Source organism: Lissotriton helveticus, chromosome 5_1, assembly GCF_964261635.1.
Source record: "Lissotriton helveticus chromosome 5_1, aLisHel1.1, whole genome shotgun sequence".
Classification (NCBI taxonomy): domain Eukaryota; kingdom Metazoa; phylum Chordata; class Amphibia; order Caudata; family Salamandridae; genus Lissotriton; species Lissotriton helveticus.
This window is the reverse complement of record NC_136065.1, coordinates 387,515,071-387,539,533: the sequence shown is the minus strand read 5'-3', so window position 1 is coordinate 387,539,533 and position 24,463 is coordinate 387,515,071. Positions and strand designations below refer to the sequence as shown.

The 24,463-nt window shown below is 47.1% G+C and overlaps 1 protein-coding gene and 1 pseudogene across 1 annotated transcript in view; one reads left to right on the top strand and one right to left on the bottom strand.

The window, feature by feature from the left end:
- HP1BP3 (heterochromatin protein 1 binding protein 3) overlaps window positions 1-24,463 on the bottom strand; it is a 704,364-nt gene that overhangs the window by 551,623 nt on the left and 128,278 nt on the right. The gene's annotated exons all lie outside the window — the stretch shown is intronic.
- Window positions 11,829-12,394, top strand: LOC144753174 (NALCN channel auxiliary factor 1 pseudogene; annotated as a pseudogene).

Sequence of the window (24,463 nt, the reverse complement as noted above, 5' to 3'; positions counted from 1 at the left end):
GAATGTACATCTACACAGTAGTGTTTTGTAAATGTATGTGTGGTTGACCGTGTGGCTGCTCTACAAATTTCATGTGAAGGAATATTTCCTAGGAAAACCATGGATGCCCCTAGCTTGTGTGTTCAATGCACCCTAGGGGGAACTGTTAAGGTGCGTTTTGCCTTCAAATAACATATTTGGATGCACTTAACTATCCATCTGGCTATACCTGATTTGGAAATAGGATTACCTTTGTGTTGTGGAGAGAAGGCAACAAACAATTGTTTTGTCTTCCGAAATTTTTTAGTTCTGTCTATGTAATATAGCAGAGCTCTTTTGACATCTAGGGTATGCAAGGCCCTTTCAGCTACCGTTTGTGGGTTCTGAAAGAACACTGGCAGTTCTATTGTTTGATTTATATGGAAATGAGATACCACCTTTGGCATGAATTTAGGGTTTGTTCTAAGAACTACTCTATTTGCATGTATTTGGATGAATGGCTCTTGAATAGTTAGGGCTTGCATCTCACTAACTCTTCGAAGCGAAGTAATGGCAATAAGGAAAGCCACTTTCCAAGTAAGAAATTGTAGGTCGCATGAATGTAGTGGTTCAAAAGGTGGTCTCATTAGTCTGGTTAAGACAACGTGTAGATTCCAGACTGGTGAAGGTGGGTGTCTTGGAGGAATTACGCGTTTAAGTCCTTCCATAAACGCTTTAATTGCTGGCACCCTAAATAGTGAAAGGTGTTGCCTGTGTTGTAGATATGCTGCTAACGCAGCTAGGTGTATTCTGATGGAAGAAAAGGCTAAATTGCACAGTTGGAGGTGCAATAGGTAACAGATGATGTTTTGAGTGGAAGCATCAAGTGGGTTAATGTCATTGTTGTTACAGTAAATGACGAAACGTTTCCACTTTGCTGCATAGCATGCTCTGGTAGTGGGCTTCCTTGCCTCTTTGATAATGTTCATGCAGTGTGGAGGCAAGTTGAGGTATCCAAATTCTAGGATTTCAGGAGCCAGATCGCCATGTTCAGCTGTTGCGGATCTGGGTGTTGGATTTCGCCATGGCTCTGAGTTAGAAGACTGGGTGTGAGTCGCAGTCTTTGATGAGGCACCACTGATAGTTCTAGGAACGTTGTGTACCATGGTTGCCTCGACCACATGGGAGCAACTAGAATTAGCGTCAGGGAATGTTGGCGCATTTTGCGTGCCACCAGCGGTATTAATGGAGCTGGGGGGAAAGCATACGCAAATTTGCCTGACCAGTTCATCCATATCGCATTGCCCTGCGACTGCGGATGTGGGAACCTGGCGGCAAAGTACTGGCATTTTGCGTTTTCGCTTGTGGCAAACAGATCTATTTCCGGGTGTCCCCACTTCCGGAAGAATGGTTGGAGCACTTTGGGGTGAATTTCCTATTCGTGCATCTGTTGGCTGTGCCTGCTTAATAGGTCTGCAACTTGGTTGTCCTTGCCCGGGAGGTGTTCTGCCATGAGGAAAATGTTCCTCTGAATGGCCCATTTCCACATTGCTTGAGCCAGGTGCGACAGCTGTGGCGAGTGTGTTCCTCCCTGCTTTTGAATGTAATACATAGCTGTCATGTTGTCCGTCCGGATCAACACAGCTTTGTTGCGTAAGTGTGTCGCAAAAGCTTTCAGTGCTAGAAATATGGCCATCAACTCTAGGAGGTTGATATGCATTTTCTTTTGCTGTATAGTCCAGAGTCCCTGTACTGTGTAGTGTAGGACATGGGCTCCCCATCCTAATAGGGATGCGTCCGCTGTTACAACTATTTGTGGAACAGGCTCTTGGAACAGTCGTCCTTTGCAAAGGTTTTGTGGATTCCACCAATGTAGAGAGTTGTATGCCCGACTGTTCACCAACACTAGGTCTTTTAATTGCCCATGAGCCTGGTTCCACTGCCTCTCTAGGCATTCTTGTAGTGGACGCATATGTAGTCTGGCGTGAGGGACTATGAATATGCACGAGGCCATCATGCCTATTTGCTGCATAAACACTCGAGCTGGTAGTGAGTGTTGGGGTCTGAACTTTTGTATTAGCGTTTTCCTTCCCTGAACCCGTGCTGTGTTGGGATATGCTTTTGCTGACAGTGTATCTATTGTTGCTCCCAGGTACTGTTGGACGTGGGAGGGTTGTAGATGTGACTTTGGATAGTTTAGTGAGAATCCTAAATTGTACAGTAGGTGTATGGTTTTTGACATGTTGTCGGCACACTGCTGGGCTGTTGGCGCTTGTATTAGCCAGTCGTCCAGATAAGGGTACACATGGATGTGTTGCATTATGAGATGTGCTGCCACTGTAGCTAGACATTTGGTGAACACTCTTGGAGCTGTTGTCACCCCAAATGGCAGGACCTTGAACTGGTAGTGTTGCCCTTGAATGGTGAACCTCAAGTACTATCTGTGAGCAGGGTGTATTGGAATATGAAAGTATGCGTCTTTGAGGTCTAGGGTTGCTAGGAAGTCTCCCTGGCGAAGCAATGGTAAGACTTGCTGTAGAGTGAGCATGTGAAAATGCTCCGACAGAATGTACATGTTGAGGGGCCTGAGGTCCAATATTGGTCTGAGAGACCCGTCCTTCTTTGGAATTAGGAAGTATAGGGAGCATACTCCTGTTCCCTGATGTTGCAGTGGGACTGGTTCTATGGCCCCCTTTTGGTGCACGGGTGGTATGTTGGGTGGAGTTGAGGTGAGTTCTAGGCAATAGCCATGTTGGATAATTTGCCTGACCCACTTGTCTGTGGTGATATTTAACCAGGCATGTCGAAATTGTTGTATTCTTCCCCCGACCGGTGTTATGTGGTCTGGGGGTAGTGTGAAGAAGTCATTGCTTTGTGTTAGTGGAGGATCTATTTGCATTGCCTCCACGACCTCTTCCTTTGGTATTGTTTCCTCTATAACCACCCCTACTGGTGTTTTTGTTATATGTGGATTGTGGGTTAGTCTTGTAGTTGGAGGACTGCTGTGATGTTCCTCGTGTTCCTCCTCTATAATTGGAGCGACGAAAGAAGCCCTGGTGTTGTTGGGACTGAAGAGCTCCCATAGACTTTGCAGTTTCTGCATCCTTTTTCATTTTGTCCATGATTGAATCAACTGCTGGACCAAATAAAAAGTCTGGGTTGATTGGCTGATTAAGAATTGTAGATTGGACTTTATTCTTAAAGCCTGATATACGAAGCCATGCGTGGCGCCTTAGTAGCACGCTTGTATTGATGGACCTGGCAGCTGTGTCTGCTGCGTCCAGGGCACATTTAATGGATGCATTGGTGATGAGCTTGCCTGCTTGTATGAGTTCATCTGCCTGCTGTTTATATGGATCAGGTAAGTGTTGGAGAACTTCTTCCAAACTGTCGTAGTGCGCTTTATCATATCTGGCTAGCAAGGCCTGTGTATTGGCTATTCTCCAGGAGTTTGCTGCTTGAGCCGCCACTCTTTTGCCTGATACCTCAAAGATTTTAGACTCCTTGTCTGGTGGTGCAGCCTCACCAGTAGTCTGTGAGTTTGCACGCTTACATGCGTTGGATACAACCAAGGAATCTAGGGGTAGCTGCCCTTTGATTATGTAGGATCTATAGGTGCAGCCCTGTATTTTTTTTCAATTCTAGGGTTTATTTATTTATTTATTTATTCTAAGTTTTATATAGCGCGAACAGGATCCTTACAGATATCAGAGCGCTTCACAAAGACAGGGAAGGGGCAGTAGGAGTCAACAGAGATAATGGGAACAGTATAATAGTCAATAACATGGTAATAACATGGATAATAAAAACATACATAAAACCAATCCAATTACAATCAGGTAAGGAAGTAAGATAGGACAGCACAAGTCATTGATCCCACTACAGAGGTGTACAGGTGGATCAGTAAACCAACGTGTATCATATCTTGGTCGGTAGTAAGAGAGTAGCGTAGTAGTGCCCCCAACAAGTAGAGTATAGTGCCAGGGGATAGGGTGAGCAGTGATACAAAGCAATGCAGAGTCTCTGAACCAACATCTATAACGATCAGGAGATCTTGGCCAGAAGGATGGTTTTCACCTCTTTCTTGAAGAGTGCAGTGGAGGAGATCAGCCTGGTTTCAGGAGGGAGCGCATTCCAGATCCTGGGTGCCATTCCTGAGAAGGAGCGCTTGTAAGTTTTCACTTTCCGGAATCTACGAGGTTTCAGGAGTAGATTTTTTGTGCTCCTATTGGATCTCGAACCTCCTGATATAGACAGCTTTTGAGCGAGGTAGTTGGGTGCCTTGTGGTGCACGGCCGCATGTGTCATAATTGCAATTTTTAGCTGTATTCTGGCTTCAAGAGGCAGCCATTTTAGAGACTAAGTCTGGGGATATGTGCGAATGCTTTCTAGAGCCAGTAATGAGTCTCGCGGCAGCGTTCAGGGAGGCTCTTAAGGGTGCTGTTGTGGATAGCGGGAGACCGCTGAGGGTCGCAATTCCGTAGTCTATTCGAGGGATGACTAAAGCTTGTACAGCAGTTTGGAAGTCTTTGGCCGGGAGGAAGGGTTTAATTTTCCTCAGCGTGTTAATTTGGAAATTAGCTGCTTTTGTGGCTTTGCTGACGTGCTGCTGCATGTTGAGCTTGGCGTCGAGTGTGATGCCTAGGGATTTCGCCGAGTCCATGATGGTAGGTTGGACATTGAGTGCTGTTAGGTTGTTGAGCCAGGTTTGGGTGGTGGAGATTTTCGCCGGGGGTGAGATGAGTAGGAACTCAGTTTTCAGAGCATTTAGTTTGAGGTGATTATCGGCCAGCCAAGATTGGGTGTTGATAAGCGTGGAATTCAGATGTTTGATATCTTCCGGGGATTGTAACTTTAGGTAGAGTTGTGTGTCATCGGCGTACATATGGAATTGAACATTGGATGCATGAAGCAAGGTGGCGAGCGGTTCCATAACGAGGTTGAACAGTGTAGGGGAGAGGGTGGATCCTTGTGGAACCCCTAGATCTGCAGGCACAGGTGTAGATAGCACATTGTCGATCTTGAACCTCTGAGACCGGTTGTGAAGGAAGGACGAAAACCACTTGAGAACAGTTCCCGATAGCCCCATTCTAGTACTTAGCAGCTCCAGCAAGTTCTCATGTTTGACCGTGTCAAATGCTGACGAGAGGTCAAGAAGGATGAGGAGGCAGGACTCATTGCGATCCAGAATTTGGAGGGCGTCATCAATTATGTGTGTCATAGCTGTTTCCGTGCTATGTTTCGCTCTGAAGCCTGATTGATGAGGGTTGAGGAGGTCAAATTGATCAATGTGTTTTGTTAGTTGGAGTTGGACACATTTCTCCAGCAGTTTGGCCAGGGTGGGGATATTGGTGATGGGCCGATAGTTGTTTAGGTCAGACGGATCAGCTGTAGGTTTCTTGAGTATAGGTGTGACTTGCCCCACCTTAAGGGAGTCTGGAATGTGTCCTTGTTACAAAGAGCTGTTGATGATCTTGGTCCAGAGAGGGAGGAGCAAGGGGATAAAGTCTTTTACAGCATTAGCAGGTAGAGGGTCTGTGAGGTGATTAGAGGGCTTCAAGGTGCAGAGCAGTTTGTGTATTGCTTCTTCCGAATAGGTATCGAAGTACTGCCAGGATGCCTTGTTTTTAGGCTGAGTGTCTGCCATTCTGGTGTGGTTGGGGTATCGGCTTACATCCATGATGAGGTCATTTCTTATGTTGTCAGTCTTTAGTTTAAAGAAAGCAGAGAAGGCTTCACAGTGTGGGGTGTCATTTGTTGTGCTGTTTGATTGTGTGGGTTGTGCCTTTGTTTGGGTCTTGATTAGCTCGAACAGCTTTCTTGGCCTGTTCTTCGCTTGTTCCAACTGGCGGCTGAAGAAGTCCGACTTTGTGCGTTTTATTTTCCTAAAGTAGGCATTTCTCTTGTTCTTAAGCTTTTTGAGATGCAGTGCTGAAGGGTCCGATCTCCAGGTGCGCTCTGCCATTCGCATATTACGCCTTTCGTCATTGAGTCTGTCATCATACCAGGGGTTAGAAATTTTGGTGGAGACTCTCTTCAGTTGCAGAGGGGCGACTTCATTGACTATTGTATTCATAGAGTCAAGGTAATGGTCAGTCAGTGATTGAACATCTGAGGCACCTGAAGGGGGAAGGAGGAGGCTGCCGATGTGGGGAGGTAGGGTGGAGGGGTTAAGATTCTTCAAATCCCTTTTCCATGTTTTGGATTTGATTGGTTGAGTAGGGTTAGGTTTAACTTTTTCGTTGATAAAGAAGGTGATAATGTGGTGATCTGACCAATCGCAGGGTAGAATCGCCTCCAGTTGAATAGCGTTCTCTTTGGCAATGATGAGATCGAGTATCGCGCCTTTGTCGTGTGTTGGTTTATCGCATAATTGGGTGAGGTCAAGCGCATTGAGGAAAGTTTTGAGACTATTCACCACGGTGTCTTTCTGATCGTTCCAGTGGAGATTGAAGTCACCCACTTGAGTGGTCTGCCGACCGGCATTGGAAGTGATCAAGTCCATGAATTGTTGGGTGAATATGAGATTGTCACCAGGCGGGTGATAGATGATATGTAAAGCACAGACTTGTTTGCCCTCACTGGTGATGTCGAGGCAGAGGAGTTCACAGGAGGAAAGGGAGGGGGAGGTGACTTGAGTAATGGAGAGGTTGCTTCTAAAAATGCATGCAATTCCCCCGCCCGTCTTGCCAGGAGACCTGTCCAGCCTAATGATGTGATAGTGTCTTTAAAAATGTTACTTGCATGTGTTAAGACCCCTTTTAACATTGGGAGTGTATTAACGTGTCTCTCAGACGTTGTGAGTGTATCAAAAAGGAAGTCTTCCTCCACAGCATCAGAGTGCATCTCTACATTGTGGTAGGTTGCTGCTCTATCCAGTAGTGAATTGAATGCTACAGTATCCTCTGTGGGCGATGGCTTAGTAGGGTATACTGCAGGGTCTGTAATGGGTAGAGTCCCTTCAGTGTCTGGTTCCCCTCCTTCACCCCATGGCTGTGTGTTTGGCTCCTGAAGAGGGTTTTGTGGATAACCAAAACCTACATCTACGTCCTGATCTTCATCAGGGGCGTAGTCAGAGCGTGCCGGTGATGTTAGGGGTATAAGGAGTAGCAGGCATAGCAGGAGTGATAGGTTCAAAGAAAATGGGAGAGGTAGCACAGTCTCTTTTTCTTGAGGGGGATCGTAGAAAGATCTTCAGTTGTTAGAGGTCTTTTCTTTTTGGTATAGACAGACACTTTGCCAGTTTTTGGGTCAATGTAGATTTTTGACTGGTCTTCTGTGGAGGGATCTGGGTGAAGAAGTACCTCTTCCACAGTCTTTGTTTTTGGCGCTGCAACCTTTGGTTTTGTTGTCTTTGGGTCGATGCTTTTTGTGCTATCGACTGCTTTTAGTGGTTGGATTGGTTTTGGCCATTTTTCAACAGGTTTTGTTGTTTGAACGTCCTTTGCTGGCTTCACAACTTGTTTCGGACCGAGTATTTTTGTCGGTTCGGCAGTGTCTTTATGTTGTTTTGGAGCCTGCTGTTTTTGCTCGATGCCCCTTTTCGGTTCGATGGGCTGCGGCGCGACAGTTTTCTTTCGTCCACCTTCGGTTTCGGTTTTGGCTTGACGCTAGTTTTGGGCGTAGGCCTTGTTTTGGCGTCGAACGGTTTCTTCCCCTTGTCGATACCTGAGGCTGTTTTGCTCGAATCGATGTTCTTTTTTGGGGTCGATTCGACGTGCTTTTGTTTTTGTGTCGACTTGACGTATTTCAGCTTCGAGGTTGACTCGACGGCCTTTGATTTTGAGCTCGACTCGACTGCTTTGTTCTTCGATGTCGACTCAACGGTCTTTGTTTTCGAAGGTTGTAGTGGTATTACGGCCTTCGGTTCGACGCTCTTTGGCGTCAATACTTTCGGTTCGACTTAATTCGGTCCGAAGACTGTATTGTCGGTCCGTTTCGGTGGAACCGATGTCTTGTGATGTGTCTCAGAGGGCTCTTTTGATATGTTCTTAGCCGGGCGGTATAGCGGGCTGTAGAATGAGGAGGTTGATCTCGGCTAAGGCCTGCTGGCGATGCCTTGACCTGAGTCTCTGATAGAGGTGCAGTGTCTATATGGGGCGGTGTACTCCCGGTTCGCCCAATGTCGTCATCAGAGTCATCTTCAACTGCTAAGATGTCCTGATCATAGGCCTCGAGATCGACGATCAGTTCTCCCTCCTCGGGGTAATATTCGGAGTCGGGCTCCGAGTATTATCTGTCGCCTTGATCCGAGTCTTCCGCGCTCGCTAGATCTGCTTTGTCATCGAAGATGTTATCTGGCTCTGGCGCCGACCGTTGCATTTCTTGCCTCGCCGCCCGTCTATTCCGAATAGTCTTTTTCGATCTGAACTGAGCGCAGGCTAGGCAACTATCTTCATTGTGATCTGGAGATAGGCATTTGTTGCACACTGGATGCTTGTCTGTGTGCGGGAACTTCGAGTTGCACTGCGGGCAGAACTTGAATGGACTTCGTTCCATCGACGATCGGTCCACGTGGTGTCGAGAAGGCCTCACGGCCCGATTCGACGACCGGAGTGCAACAAAGTTTGAAAAAAGTGTAGCGGCACCGAGCGCTGAACAATACCGACGGAACCGAAGGCCTTTTGGCCCTTTGGGAAAGTTTTTCTTGATTTCGAACTTGGAGATTAGGAAATTACATCCGAACCCAATGGCGGAGAAAAACAATCTGAGGATGGAGAGGATGCCCATGCGCACTGTAGTCCGAGGGAGGAGCCACCTATCTCGTGATACTTCGAAGACTCTTCCAGGACAACAATGTGCAATCATCCGGACGGCGATCTATGCACAGATATGAATTCAGCAGCCCACATGCCTCGAACATAAGAATTAGAAAAGCTACCTTGACTCATCACGTACTACAGCATTAGTCAGGTAGCTCAGTTTTTAAGGTCAGCTCCAGAAAAGGTCTATTTAGATCGACTAAGCAATATTTGTGTACCATTGGCTGGGGGGGGGGGGGGGTTTAGTGTTCTACAAAAAGGCAAAAGGTATTTTATCTGTCGCAACTCCGGGGGTAGCTTATTACAAAGTCTTGCGGCAGCAACACTGAAAGCTTGTCCCTCAGCTTAGCTCTTCTAGTCAGGGGTACTCTCACCCAGTAGCGGAGGAGGACCAGAGGCAACGGGTGGACATACCAGCAGAATTTACTTTGCAGTGTTATGGGCGCCAAATCGTACAGTGCCTTAAACACAACACAGAGGGATTTGAAATGAATCCTCTGCACTATAGGAAGCCAGTGAAGCTCTGCAAGGGCCTGAGAGGAGGAAGATTGGCGAGGACGCGTCAAAGCCAGCTTGGCTGCCATATCCTGAATTCTCTGCAGTCTCCCAGCTAAAAAAGTGGGAGACTCCAACAGTAGAGAATTACAATAATCCAACCAGCTCAGAATCACGCTCCTAACTACCTAGGAGCGTGTATGAGCCGGGAGCTGAGGGAGACTTTTCCTCAAAATGCTAATAAGGGAAAAACAGCTCCCCGCGATTTTGTTAACGTGAGTTTCCAAGGTCAGCTTCTCATTAAAAGAAACTCCCAAATTGGAAATCGACTTGGATGGTACCAATGGGGGGGGAGGGATCAGCAGGAATGGGTCAGAAGTCGGCCGGAAGGGAATAGGGCACTCTCCCACCCTCAATACAGAGGATTTCAGTTTTATCTGCATTAAATTGCAGAGAGTTGTTTCTTAGCCAATAAACCACATTCTGAATGCAGACATGGAAGTTCTCCAGTGTGGATGTCTTTTCTCCCTCCAGTTATAAAATCAACTGGGTGTCATCTGCATAGTTTACCAGGCCTATGCCGTAGGGTTTAATGACATCCACCATGGGACGCATATAGACGTTAAATAAAATGGGATTTATTGCAGATCCATGCGGCACACTAGGGTGGATCTTGGTAAACTCGGACTGAAAAGGGGGAAGAGCCACAGCCCGATATCTATCAGATAGATATGAGTGGAACCATTTATGTGCCGGACCAACTACCCCCACTCCTTCCAATCGTTCCAGGAGGACCTTGTGATTGACCGTGTTGAATGCGGCAGACAGGTCTAATTGGATCAGGATGGCATGATGACCCTTGTCTGCACGCAAACGAAGATCATCCAACACAGTCAACAGGGCAGTCTCCGTCCCAAGTCCAGGGCCGAATCCAAACTGAACATCATCCAATAGATAATTTGCCTCCAGGAACTGGGAGAGTGCCCTGCTCACAAGGCGCTCAATGATCTTCACTGGATATGGAAGGAGTGAAATAGGCCTGTAGTTCCTAAAACAGGCTGGGTCAAGTGAGGGTTTTTTCAATAAGGGGGAAACAACCGCTTGCTTCCAACAAGAGGGAACCACCCCAATATGCAGAGATTGATTACACAACTGCCTTAGTGGAGGAAACAGTTCAGGGTCTAGCGCTTTCCAACACCTATGGGGAAAAAGGTCGAAAATGAGCCAGAGGAAACTCCAAGAGCAATTTGCTCAAAAACCTCAACAGAAGGAACATCAAAATAATCTAGAGGAGGCATCTGAACCTAGGCCTTCCTCATCACTCTCAGGTCCTCCTGCCCATCCTGTGTGGGGCCAATAGCCTCAACAACTATACTGTTCTGCTCTAGCCCATCAATGATTTTACTGATCTTACGATCAAAACAAGCATTTGCAATGCAATAGGTCTCGCATTTGCGAAAGTTTGAGCTATTGGCATAGTAAATGACAATGCCTTTTATTTATGCGTTTGAAAACTTGCAAGCTCTGCGTAAACAAGCACTTTGTACTTATAGTCCATGCTTATGAAAAGCAAGGCTGGCAGTCTTTTACTACCAGCCTTGCTTCTCGTAAGCAAGGACTATACGTTCAAAGTGCGTATTTATGCACCGATTGCAGGTTTTATAAACAAATTAATAAAAAGCATTGTCATTTACAATGCCAATAGCCCCAACTCTCGCCAATGCGAGACCTATTGCATTGCAAATGCTGGTTTTGTTTGTTATGCTGGGCTTCAAAACGCTAACACTAAGGGGCACCAGAGATCTGGGCTACAGCAGGGAAATACACCAGTAACCGGTTAAAGCAGAAGTGAACTTATAACTTATACGAGGGAAAGGCGCTCAGAAAAAAACAGCGCAAGGGAGTAACGACGGGTTCAGTGGTAACCAGGACAATGGGACCACAAGAACTTCTAGAAATCTTCCCCTTTTGTGGCACGCGTGCTGCAGAAGGGCAATAAGAGCACAAATGCAGGTTTTTGTATGGGAAATGTTGCAGATGTTTGAGTGGGTGTCTGCATGCTCGAAAGGTCCGAGGCTGGTTCATCTGCACATCCCGTTGCTTTTGTCATCGCTTTTTAGGAACTGTGGTGGTCAGAGGGACCATAAAATTGCGGGTGCTAAGAGTCATAGCTGATGCATGTGAGCGTGAATAAAACTCGCCAGCACCCTGTTTCCTGGTCTGTGTTGGGGTTTTAATGAAGACAGGAGTTGCCCACCATCCCCTTCGCTGCCAGTCACAGCACTCCATTAACGCATGCCTGGGGACCCTCTCTGTTCCTCGCCGTTCCACCGCACTATGTAAATGGGGGGATTTCAAAGAAACGCCGAAATGATGAGGCAACTGACATGTGTTTGCCCGCGATCCCCCACCCTCTCCCTCTCCTCCTCAAGCATGAAGCATAGCCGCCAGGGGCAGAGGGCACTCGGTGCCAGGGATGACGTAGAAGAGGCAGCTCCCCCCAAAAAGAGTTTCAGGACAAAGATGGTGGCCACATACACCCGGACCAATAAATATTGTGGAGCCATTGGGAGCAGCGTAGCCCTGGCGGTGGAGTCGGCCCGATCCCAAAATATGGGCAGGGGCGTCTGGATGTGTTGACAGTACGATGCCGGCCTGCGGATCTGTTTCGCACCGCAGGAAAACGAGAAGCCCTTCACTGATTCGGAGAGGGCGCAGAAATGGCGACTCTCGCTGGCCTCCCTGCTCTTCTTCGCCGTCCTGCTATCTGATCACCTGTGGTTCTGCGCTGAGGCAACCTGACGAGGACCCAGGAGAAGGAGCAGGGGCCCCTGGCCGCGATGGGTGGCAGCCCCTCTCCCCCTGCACCTGCGGCTGCCCACCTCCTCCCACCCACCCCCAGCTCCTCCTCACGGAGAAACCACACAATAGGCAAAAAGGATATTTTTCTAAGAAATGTTACCAAACCTGTGTGTCAGCTAGAAAACTCCGATTACCCCCTTAGCCCGTATTCTGATTAGTGCTTCAGAGTGGACGATGCTGATTAGGTCTGTAGGACATTGAACGTGCGGCCGGCCAGTAAGGCCACCCGCCTGGAACTAAGCGATTTTTACCATACCTTTTGTAATTCCTACACACTTTCAGATCTATTCGCCGGGCTCTCGAACCCGGACACTTAACTGCAGCCATTGTCGTCACTCACCCGTGTCCGGCATTGTCTGCTTCGTGACCGAAAGAGCTAGCGGAAGTCAGGCAGCCTTCGTTGGGACGTGGGCGGGGCCTGCAAACAAACAGGAAGGAACTGCCGGGAGAACGTCCTGGCACACTGCACGCTGAATGCTGGCTGCCGAGGGACACGCGGAAAGAGCCCGGTAAGTGGAGGCGAGGGGGTGTACGCGCGTGTGTCTGTGTGTGTGTTCGAGTGTGTCTGTGCGTGTGTCTGTCTGTGTGCGCGCGGGGGTCTGTTTAAGGGGGGGTGCGTGTGTGTATGCAGTGTGTGTGCCTGTGTATGCGTGTGGCTGTGTATGTGCGCATGCGTGAGTGTGGCTGTGTGTGCGTCTGCGCAAGCGCGTCTCAGATGCGCGCTCACACGGACAAAACTGACACTGGAGAAGCGCGCGTCCGACTCGTGTCTACATTCCCAGAAACGGACAGCAATAGGTTTCGAGCACACAGCAAGCAATGCTTCGCATTGCTTGCACCTCTAGCTCGACCTAAAAAGCAGCCAAGCTGTCACAAAGTTCCTATGTGGGGAGGGTCACCAGAAAAAGGGTTTTTAGTAATTAGGGGAAATACTGGACGCTCAGCTAACTATTTTCTCGCAAAGTAAGGGTCAGCGAAGGTGGTTCAGCAGAGGTGCAAAAAGGACAAGGGGATGAGCCCTATAACCCCTCAATGTGTTGCAAACCAACACATCAAATTACACAAACGACATGTCCTATGCACACTGCAATGAGGTTCAGTAATAGGATTGTATCCTGATAAGTCAAAACATATTTGAAACACAACTGCCAAGAAAATACACAGTTCCTTTAGAGTAATGGAATCTTCATTTAATGATTCTTGCAAGCCAGCCGACACGTGTTTCGTCGCAATTGGAATATATCTTCCGCGACTCCTCAGGGCTTCTGGAAAAAGAAAGATTTGTATGGAGGTCGCTAAGCCGGTGATAATTCCGACCCGGATTCTAACCAAAGACAAGGATGGATTAGTTACTTACCTGTAATCCTAGTTCTCTTCCAGGGGTATACTCATTAAAGTCATAAGCACTGAATTATCTCCGCCCATGAGCGGGAACCCGGAACACATAAACAATATACATATATATGTGTAAATATACCAAAAAGTACATAGTACTAAACTAATTATACACATATACATGTATAAAACCCATAACATGCAGCCTAACATATATACATAGGCTAATAAAGCCAAACTTACACACGTTCTGTAGCATGAAAATATGCTATATATCAATGCAATAAACAGGCATGAGCCTAAAATGCATTTCATAACCATGAAAACCTTTTATTTTCATCAAAGAACCTGTTGTAAACAGTTATTAGCCTAAAAGGCTGCATATGAAAAAATGTCTGTGTACAGAAAATCAGACTGGCACCCTGCCTTTAAGGCCCCAGAGAATCTGCACACTTTGCCTTTAAGGCCTCCAGGAGAACTCTGTTCCCATAATGCCCCACAGGTGACAGTTAGGCCAGTTCTTTTGCACGGCACCTTAAACTTAGCAGTAATCTGCACTTTAAAACCTTTACAATAATAACTTACCGAAAACTCAATGCTACTGCTCGCCCGGGGAGGCGGGAGGGTGCTTATGACTTTAATGAGTATACCCCTGGAAGAGAACTAGGATTACAGGTAAGTAACTAATCCTTCTCTTCCAGGGGATACTCATTAATAGTCATAAGCACTGAATAGAGTAGCAAGCTCATACCCACCAGAAGCGGGCGAACAGATAAGTGCATAACCACACTTTTAAACCATAGTGTTCAGCTAGAATTAGCAAACAAATTTCTGAGGGATGCTTGTCCCACTTGTGCATCAACCTGCGCATCAGAATCTAGACAGTAATGGCGTGTAAACGTATGCACTGAACGCCAAGTAGCTGCTTTACATATCTCTGACATAGCCACATTCCTAAGGAGAGCTGTGGTGGAAGCTTTCCCCCTCGTAGAATGCGCCCTAGGTCTACCTGATAAAGACTTGTGGGCTAGCTGATAAGACAGTAGGATACATGACACTATCCATCTAGAAATGGACCTCTTGGACGCTGCCAAACCAGTATTCGTAGGACCATAGTTCACAAACAGACGGTCCGTGTGCCTCAAAGACTTTGTTCTGTCTAAGTAAAATTTCAAAACCCTTTTCAGATCTAACGAATGTAGAGCCCGTTCAGCCGGACTAGAAGGGTTTGGGAAGAAAGTAGGCAATGTTATGGTTTGATTAATATGAAAATCCGACACCACCTTGGGCAGGAAAGCAGGATGAGTTCTAAGCACCACTCTTTTTCCATGAAACATAGTGTACGGTTCCTTGCAACACAGAGCCTGGATTTCGCTCACCCTACGAGCAGAAGTGATGGCCACCAGGAACGCTACTTTCCAAGATAAGTGTTGTAAAGACGCTTTATGTATGGGTTCAAAGGGGGGACCCATTAACTTGGTCAACACCACATTAGCTCCCAAGGTGGAGAAGGAGACCTGACTGGAGGATACACCTTCCTTAAACCTTCCAAAAAATCCTTCACCACAGGCATCCGAAAAAGATATCTGTGTTGGCGATTTTCTATAAGCAGTTATTGCAGCATGATGGACTTTGATGGAACTAAACTGCAAACCAGATTCAGCAAGGTAAAGCAGATAAGGTAAGATCACCTGTTCTTGACCATGAATAGGGTCAAGACCCTTACTCTGACACCAAAGGTAAAAGCGTTTCCACTTAAATCCGTAGGATTGTCTTGTAGAAGGCCGCTTTGCCTCCTTAAGGATGTTCAAGTGCCCGTACTGGATGACTTCAGGAGCCATGCTGCCAAGCGCAGGGAGGGCAGATTGGGATGAAACACTCGCCCCTCCTGTTTGGAAAGATGATCCGGGCGACAAGGCAATCTCCTGTGTGGCACTTCTGACAACTGGAGGAGATCTGGGAACCACCACTGGCGTGGCCACTCTGGGCAAATCAATATCATTCTGGAGTCGGTCTTGTACATCCGGTTGATCACTGTCAGTATCAACGGTGTCGGTGGAAAAGCGTACAGCAAATTTTGACACCAGTCTATCAAAAGGGCATTCCCTTGAGACACTCTCTGGGAAAACCTGGACGCGAAGACAGGGCATTTTGTGTTTGCCGCGTCTGCGAACAGATCGTCTGGTGTTCCCCAAGCCTGGAAAATGCTGTGCGCGACGTCCTCGTTGAGAACCCAGTCGTGCGCTTCGACGAAGTCTCTGCTGAGGTCGTCCGCCTGTGAGTTGAGACTCCCTGGCAGGTGAATCGCTGTTATTGACCGGTCTCGTGCTAGCAACCAATGCCAGATGGTCTGGGCTTCTATGGACAGAGTCCTGGAACCCCCCTGCTTGTTTAAGTAATACATTGTCGTTGTATTGTCTGTTTGCACCAGGAGGGACAGAGTATGTAGAGATGGAGCCAGGGACTTGAGAGCAAGATGGACCGCTCTGAGTTAGAGTAGATTGATGTGATATCCTTTCTCGAAGTCTGACCATAGCCCTTGTACCTGCAGAGGGCCCATATGCGCCCCCCAACCTTGGAGAGAGGCGTCTGTGATCAGATTCTGCGTTGGTGGGTCCTGATGAAAAGGAACTCCCTTCATCAAGTGTGTCTTCTTCATCCACCACCGGATGGAATTCGATCCTCCCAGCATCCCGTCCTCTGCTTCCACTATTCTTCCAGACACTGTTGTAGAGGACGCATATGCAAACGTGCGTTTGGAACGATGAAGATGCACGATGCCATGGACCCCAGGAGAGAGGACACTTGCCGAACTGTCGGATGTGCAGACTGGAGGAGAAGAATACACTTCGCCTTGATAGATTACCACCTCTCCTCCGAAAGACACACGTTTTCTTTTTCCGTGTCCAGTTGAGCACCCAGGTAGTGGATCTTCTGGGTGGGGTTCATGATGGACTACTTGTAATTGACTTGAAGACCCAACTTGCACATGAGGTGGAGGCATATCGATAGATGTTCTTCCAGTAGAGATAGGGATGAACTCTTCAGAAGCCAGTCGTCTAAGTACGGATATATGAAAATCCGTCTCTTTCGAAGACAAGCCGCAACTACCGCCATACATTTGGAAAATGTTCTGGGAGCTGATCTCGGGTCGAATGGGAGTACTGCGTACTGATAGTGATGAGCAGCTACTTGAAACCTGAGAAACTTGCGATGTTTTCTGGATACCGGAATATGAAAATAAGCATCCTTCAGATCGATGGAGCACATCCAATCCCCCTGATGTAACTGGGGGAAGATCTGATGAAGAGCCAGCATTCGAAACCTCTCCTTTCGAATGAATCTGTTTAACAGTCTTAAATCCTGAATGGGTCTGAACTCTGTAGCTGGACCTTTTTTCTTTACGAGAAAAAAATCGAGAGTACAGGCCTTGATATCTCTGCTGAGATGGAACTAGTTCTATGGCCTTCTTCTTCAGAAGGATGTTCGCTTCCTGTTGTAAACATTTTACATTCCACTGTAACATCTTTAGAGGACGCATGACAGGGGGTGGCTTCTTGAATCTCAAAAGGTACCCGCTCTGAATGATACCTAGCACCCATCTGTCCTTTGTGATCTGTTTCCACTCGTCCAGAAACCACTCAATACTTCCTCCAACCGGAGTGGCACACGGTTGTGGAGGAAGCCTCCGTTCATTGTTTTTGAGGCTGTTTGGTAGCGGATGACTGCTGCCTATTTCCATTCCCTCTGCCTCGCCCAGGTCGCCTCTGTTGGAATTGCGACCTCTGTTTATTCTGGCCTTGGTTTTGCGAGGACCAATTCGTCTGTTGGCTCCTCTGCTGGAAAGATCTCTTGTCATAGGGTCGAAAATTACCCCGATGTTTAAATTCTTTCTTCTTTTCAAGACCTACGGCCTTAAGAGTGTCCAACTCCACTTTCATCTTGGACATCTCATCGTCAGCATGAGATCCAAACAGAGTCAAACCATTGAACGGTAAATTCACTATTTTCCTCTGGGCCTCAGGCTTTAGCCCAGTAAGGCGCAGCCAAGCTGAACGCCTAGCACAAATACCGTGCGCATAGCCATGCGCTGCCAGATCCGCCGAATCAGCAGCCGCGCTATTGCTCTGGCTAGCCACCAGTCCGCCTTCTTCCACAATCTCCAGGAAATCCTTTTGGTCTTCCTTAGGGAGTTTATCCGCAAAACGAGACACCGAGTCCCATAGCAGACAATCATAGCGGCCCAGTAAGGCTGCCGCACTGGCCACTCTCATGACCGACCCCGAGGTGTTACACATTCTTCGCCCCAAGGAATCCATACTCTTGCTATCCTTTTCAGGTGGAGCAGATGAGGTAGATGCTGCAGAATGCGCTTTTCTGACTGCCGCCACAATAAGTGAGTCTGGAGGTGGGTCAGAGCGCAAAAATAGTGGATCTTCTTCTAGAGCCTTGTACTTTTTTGCAATCCTAGAAGGACCTGAACCCACCGTGGCCGGCGTCAAGAATGTTCTCATTGCTGCTTCTATCAAACCGGGCACTAACGGCATAAGAGGCCTGCCAGTCGTCTTGTGATGCAGGGTTTCAAAGATGACTGACGTTGTCAGTTGGGGAACTGCCATCTTGATGTTGAACTTATTCGCCCCACGACATAGTACATCATTAAATGTGCTCAAATCATCTACGGGAGACACTCTGGAAGGCGGAGTAGATGATATAGTGGGAGAATAGTCTCTATATGAAGACCTTGAAGAGGACGAAGATGACGTAGAAGATGGAGAAGGGGTTCTACGTCGCCTCTGAGGAGTTGCCGATCGCTGTCTCCTACGCTCCCTCGAACGTGATCTCTCTCTCACGAGGGATCTCGAGCGTGATCTTCTATGCAGCTCCGTCTGAGGGACCGGTGCCCTCATCCCCATCAGTCCTGCATCTGGACGCATCTTCCAATGTCTCAGGCTTTCCAGCCACCTCAGTGACATGTTAAGAGGCCGCTCTGCACGCTAAGGTGAAGCCTCAGGTGAAACCTGCACAATATGCAGTCCTGCTGAAGACTTGGAGGCTCTGGAGACTACACTCCGCTCAGATTTAGATGAGCCAGATGGAATCCGTTGTCTGGGCACCAATTGTCTGTCATCTGACACGTGCCCTGAGGTTGAGCCAGAATGCGCCACCACAGAAGATTCCTGGTGCGCTGCCTCTTGACCCGTCGCAAGCCTGTCTTTTTGCTGACCCTACGGTGTAGAATCCACTAAAGGTTGTGGACTTATTTCTGACCTCGACAAAGACCTAAGTGAGGTCCGAGAGGCGGGTCTTGATAGTCTCGAAACCGACCTTTCATCGGGTGGGGGAGACCTAGACTGACACTCCATGCTTCGAGCCCGAAGCATGTTTCGACGTCGACCTACGTCGCGATGGAGACCTCGACCTTCTTTTCTTCTTAGGTCTCGACGTCGAACTCTCCTTCGCTTCTCGACGTCGACCGTCGTCTCCCCATCGACGTCGACCGATGACTCTCTCTCGATGTCGACACTGGATCCTTCGACGTCGACACTTCGAAGTCGGACGCCTCTCTTCCCTCGACGTCGATCTCTTAAGATCCTTCGACGTCGAACCTTGCACCCCCGACGTCGTCCTTACTGCAATCGACACCAGATGTCTCGACGTCGAAAAGGAGTTCGACGGCGACTGTCTAGACGCTGAACCTTGCCTCACCGGCGATGTCCTCGACGTCGATGGAGCCTTCTTCAACGCCGACAAGGCTGACGGCGATCTGGATCTCGACGCTGAGCGCACCTTTTTTGACGGTGACGCTCCCTGGAATCGATGTTTCTTAGTTCTACCTTCAGGAGAAGCTGTTCTTCGGGTTGAGAAGATGGCTTAGCAGATGGCAACAAGCTCTTGGAGCCCTTCTCACCACGGCTTTCTCTCTCCAGAAGGCCCAGCAACCTCATTTTCTCCCTTTCTCTTAAAGTCCTATTAGAAAGGTTGAGGTAGTGATAACACACTTCCACCTTATGAGAAGCTGGAAGACAAACCACACAGAGTGTGGGTCCGTTTTTGACATCTTCCCACAGGAAGGACATTTGTAAAATAAAGGTGGCATTCTGACTAAAAAAACACCAACAGTTTAGTCAGAAAAAGGTATTAAACCACCAATATAGTAGTATATTGTCAAAAAAGACAAGAAAAAACAAACTTCTGACAGAAAAACCGCCAAAAATTAGTCGAGCTCAAGTTCCAGGTTCCTCACAGAACAAGCCGGAAAAAAGAACTGGCCTAACTGTCACCTGTGGGGCATTATGGGAACAGAGTTCTCCTGGAGGCCTTAAAGGCAAAGTGTGCAGATTCTCTGGGGCCTTAAAGGCAGGGTGCCAGTCTGATTTTCTGTACACAGACATTTTTCATATGCAACCTTTTAGGCTAATAACTGTTTTACAACAGGTTCTTTGATGAAAATAAAAGGTTTTCATGGTTATGAAATGCATTTTAGGCTCATGCCTGTTTATTGCATTGATATATAGCATATTTTCATGCTACAGAACGTGTGTAAGTTTGGCTTTATTAGCCTATGTATATATGTTAGGCTACATATTATGGGTTTTATACATGTATATGTGTATAATTAGTTTAGTACTACGTACTTTTTGGTATATTTACACATATATATGTATATTGTTTATGTGTTCCGGTTTCCCGCTCATGGGCGGAGATAATTCAGTGCTTATGACTATTAATAAGTATCCCCTGGAAGAGAACAAGATCTTACACACTAGCTCTTGTTACCCGATCCCAAGGGTCCTTGACGTGGACTCTCTCCAACTGCACCCGGTCTTGGGCAAAGCCGGGTCGGAAATATCACCGGCTTAGCGACCTCCATACAAATCTTTCTTTTTCCAGAAGCCCTGAGGAGTCGCGGAAGATATATTCCAATTGCGACGAAACACGTGTCGCTGGCTTGCAAGAATCATTAAATGAAAATTCCATTACTCTAAAGGAACTGTGTATTTTCTTGGCAGTTGTGTTTCAAATATGTTTTGACTTATCAGGATACAATCCTATTACTGAACCTCATTGCAGTGTGCATAGGACATGTGGTTTGTGTCCTATGTGGGGAGGACTTTATTTTCAGTGCAGGCAGGGCTGGCAATATCATTCAGTATTTTAAAAACGCTTTTGGAGCTATTAGGGGCCTTCAGAATTACATCTGCGAAGTACTCCGCTTTAGTACAGACAATACTTTTCTTATAACTAGAAATTCTCTTTCCAGATAGCTTTCACTGTATCAGAGTACCCCTTCCTCCACTTCCGCTCTGACTGTCTACAGCCACATTTTTAAATTTTGCAAAACTGTGTTATACCAGGGCACTGAGGGCTTACCACCTCTTTTAATCATTTTTCGAGGGGCGAGCAGGTCGAGTTGATCATTAATGTGTGAGCAGAAGGTGGCATAATTATCCTCCACCTGTTTCCCCGGGTCAAAAGAACCTTCAAGATGGAATACTGGGGAAGTACTGGCTTTTCTCAGCTGACCTTTCCAGTCCCTTCTAGGAAAGCATCTTATCTCCTTCCTAGCAGTATCATTCCGCTTAATATCAAACACATCACATTTTATCAGATGGTGATCAGACCAGCCAACCGGTAAACCATTCACCACTTCCAGTGAATCTTCCCTGGCGAATATCAGGTCCAGAATATGTCCCCCTGTATGTGTAGGTTCTACCACTCATTGAGTAAGGGACAGATCCATACAAGATTGTAGGAGATTGCAATACCCTGGGCCCATACTCCCGTTAGCCTATAAGTTGAAATCCCCTAATATAAGAAGCCTGGCATGTTAGAGAGCCATATTACTAAACACATCAATCAGGGTTTTCTGTTGAAGAAGGCTGGCTACTCCAAGGGGCATATAACAGATAATACATGTCAGCACCCGGTGCCCCTGGCCTTTTAGAGCAAAGCCCAATAGCTCGACCCCTTCAATATCCACATATTTATCTCTCCCTTGTGGAAGGTTCACTGATATTCATAAACACATTTTTTTTAAAAGCTTGAGCTATGGGAATGGTGGATTATCTTGGCTGCAAGTGCAATTCAGTTTCAATGTTAACTCGCTTAGCAATCAAGCAGCACAGTGTGTGAGCATTTGCGCCCTGCCTCCTGATTTCTATTTGCGGTCATTTCTTTCTAGCTCTCTGGCTTGCTGGCGCAGTCACCAGACTAGAGGTCAAAGCATTCCCGCATTGCACTTAAGTAGGGGCAGGCGTCCAGATTACCCCGGTTGGGCATTTGGGTGTTGCTCTGTTAACAGCATCCACAGTATCATCTGCCAAGAAGTTTAAGGTGGGTGCTTGGCTCGAGTATCTTGTGACAGGTGTCTACAGTTAACCTCAAGCTTGCCAGCTGGGACCGCGAGGACGCTCCGTGGCCGCGCCGACGTACCACAGAACTTGTGCAATTTGGTTGCTTCCGAACTGACCTAGATGTTGCTTCCGATGTAAATAATAGCATGGCAGTGAAAGGACTGTTCCTGCGCAACTAATTGAATTATCACTCCCGCCAGTTGTCACGTGCGGATGAGGTTTTCAAACCACGTGTTGGTTGCCTCCTAATCCCCTACATCCCAGTCCTGAAGAAGACTCGCAGGCCAAGGCTCAACCTCCCTATGTGCCACAAGCCGAGTCGAAACGTCGACGAATATATACTCATACACCTGGACCCATCCATCCTCTTCTCTATTACGTGCCTCACATAACACTCTGTGATTGTAAAGAATTGATGTAAATAGACCATGTAAAATACTGTTGGGCCAGGATAATAAGATTGATACTTTTAATCAACCCCACACTGAACTTTCCCAATTTTCTTACACCTTCACTCTGGGATTATCTTCCCACTCACCCACCAAGCTTTGAGCACCTTCTCTCCTTTGCATGTTCCCCTTTGGAGCAACCTTATCAAACATTTTTTGCTAAAATGTATGATTTGGAATAAAAAATCTATCTTGTTTCATAACAAATTCAGTTGCTGCACATCCTTTTTCCTTATGTGGAAGTATTGTTCTCTCCAAGAGCGTGGAATTTATTTACGCTCGTAACACAAAAGAAACTGTAATTATTTTTACTTTAATGATTGATTGGTTTGAGGACCATTGTTATTCTATATCGAATAGTTTCTTACCTGTCGGTGTAGTTTTGCAGCTTGAAGATCTTTCTGGATTCACTATGCTGTGCATATTCCGCAATCTGGTGGTTGGGTCCGGAATCGTAGTCTTTTTTTTCTCTCTTTTTTTTTTTTTTTTTTTGTCGTAGCCCAGGTGGGCGTTGACCTCCCACCATTTGGTGTACCTTCGGTGAAGTCGGTGTGCTTCCGGCGGAAGCTACCACCCTCGGGCACCATCTTCGGATTCTTTTTTCTGTCTCTTTTTCTTTTTTGTCTTTGTAGTGAATCCATGGCTATGTTTGTTAATCGTTTTTTCAACGTAATTCTTTTCACGTAACTTGTAATAGTTTTTTTTTCACGTATCTTCTAATGCTTAAACTTGCTTTCTTTCCTATGTGTTTCCACCCTCTTCTCCAGCCTCATCTTTCTGGCGGAGGTGGGCGGGTTCGCTAGTGAATCCAGAAAGATATTCAAGCTGTAAAACTACACCGACAGGTAAGAAACTATTCGTTTTGCAGCGTGAATCTTTCTGGATTCACTATGCTGTGCATAGATTTTGTAGCGGTTTTCATTACTTTTGTGGCGGTTGGGTGGAAGATGAGCGTTGGTTGTTGAAAATATGTTGAAGCACTTTTTGTCCTACTTGTGCTTCTTTGTTCATCTGTACATCCACGCAATAGTGCTTAGTGAAGGTGTGCACTGAAGCCCATGTTGCCGCCAGGCATATGTCCTGAATTGGTGTGTTGGCCAGAAAGGCAATTGTTGCTCCTTTCTTCCTGGTGGAGTGGGCCTGTGCCCCTCCTGTTAGCTCCTGGCCAGCTTGTTTGTGGCAGAATTGTATTGTCTGTGCGATCCATCGAGCTATGGTGTTTTTAGTCACTGGTTTGCCCATGTAACTGTTTGCGAAAGATACGAAGAACTGTTTTGTTTTCCTGTGTTCCTTCGTTCTTTCAATGTAGTGCATCACAGCCCTTCTTGCGTCTAGGGTGTGGAGCGACCTCTCAGCGCTTGTGGTGGGGTTTTGGAAGAAGCTAGGGATCTGAATACTCTGATTCATGTGGAACCTTGACACCACCTTTGGCATGAAGTGTGGGTCTGTTCTCATCACGACCCTGTCACTGTATCTGGATGTAGGGTTCCTGCAGTGTGGGTGCCTGCAGTTCGCTCACCCTTCGTAGCGAGGTGATTGCTACCAGAAAGCCCGTCTTCATTGTTAACATTTGCAGTGATGCTTTGTGGATGGGTTCGAAAGGTGCTTTCATGAGCTCCGTCAGTACCACATTTAAGTTCCATGCCGGTGGCGGCATTCTCTTTGGCGGTGCTATTCTTTTAGCTCCTTCCAGGAGTCTTTTTACGACATGGGATGTAAAGAAGCTTCTCCCTGTTTCTCCTCTTGTGTATGCCACAATCGCTGCCAGGTGCACCCTCAGCGAGGATGAGCTTAGTTTAGCCTTAATTAGGTGCGTGAGGTACCTTAGCACCGTGGATTCCTTGGTCAGTTTCCTTTGGAGCTGTTTCTTGCAACACCATTTTCCATTTTTCCCCATAGCACTTGCGTGTGCTGGGCCTTCTTGCCTCTCGCAGCACCCGCAGGGTGCTCTCTGGTAGTTTTAGGTGTGCGAATTCTAAGTCCTCAGGAGCCAGGCTGAGAGGTTGAGGCTCTCTGGCTCTGGGTGTAAAATTTCTCCGTTTTCCATGGAGAGTAGGTCTCTTCTTTTTGAGAACTTGTGGGGTGGCCCCTGCGCCATCTCCATTATCTGAGAATACCAGGTCTGTCTGGCCCATTGAGGTGCCACAAGGATGAGCGTCATGTTGCTCTTCATGCATTTGTTGAGAACCCTGGGGATCAGCAGTATCGGGGGGAAAAGCGTAGGCAAATGTTTTTGACCAGCTTA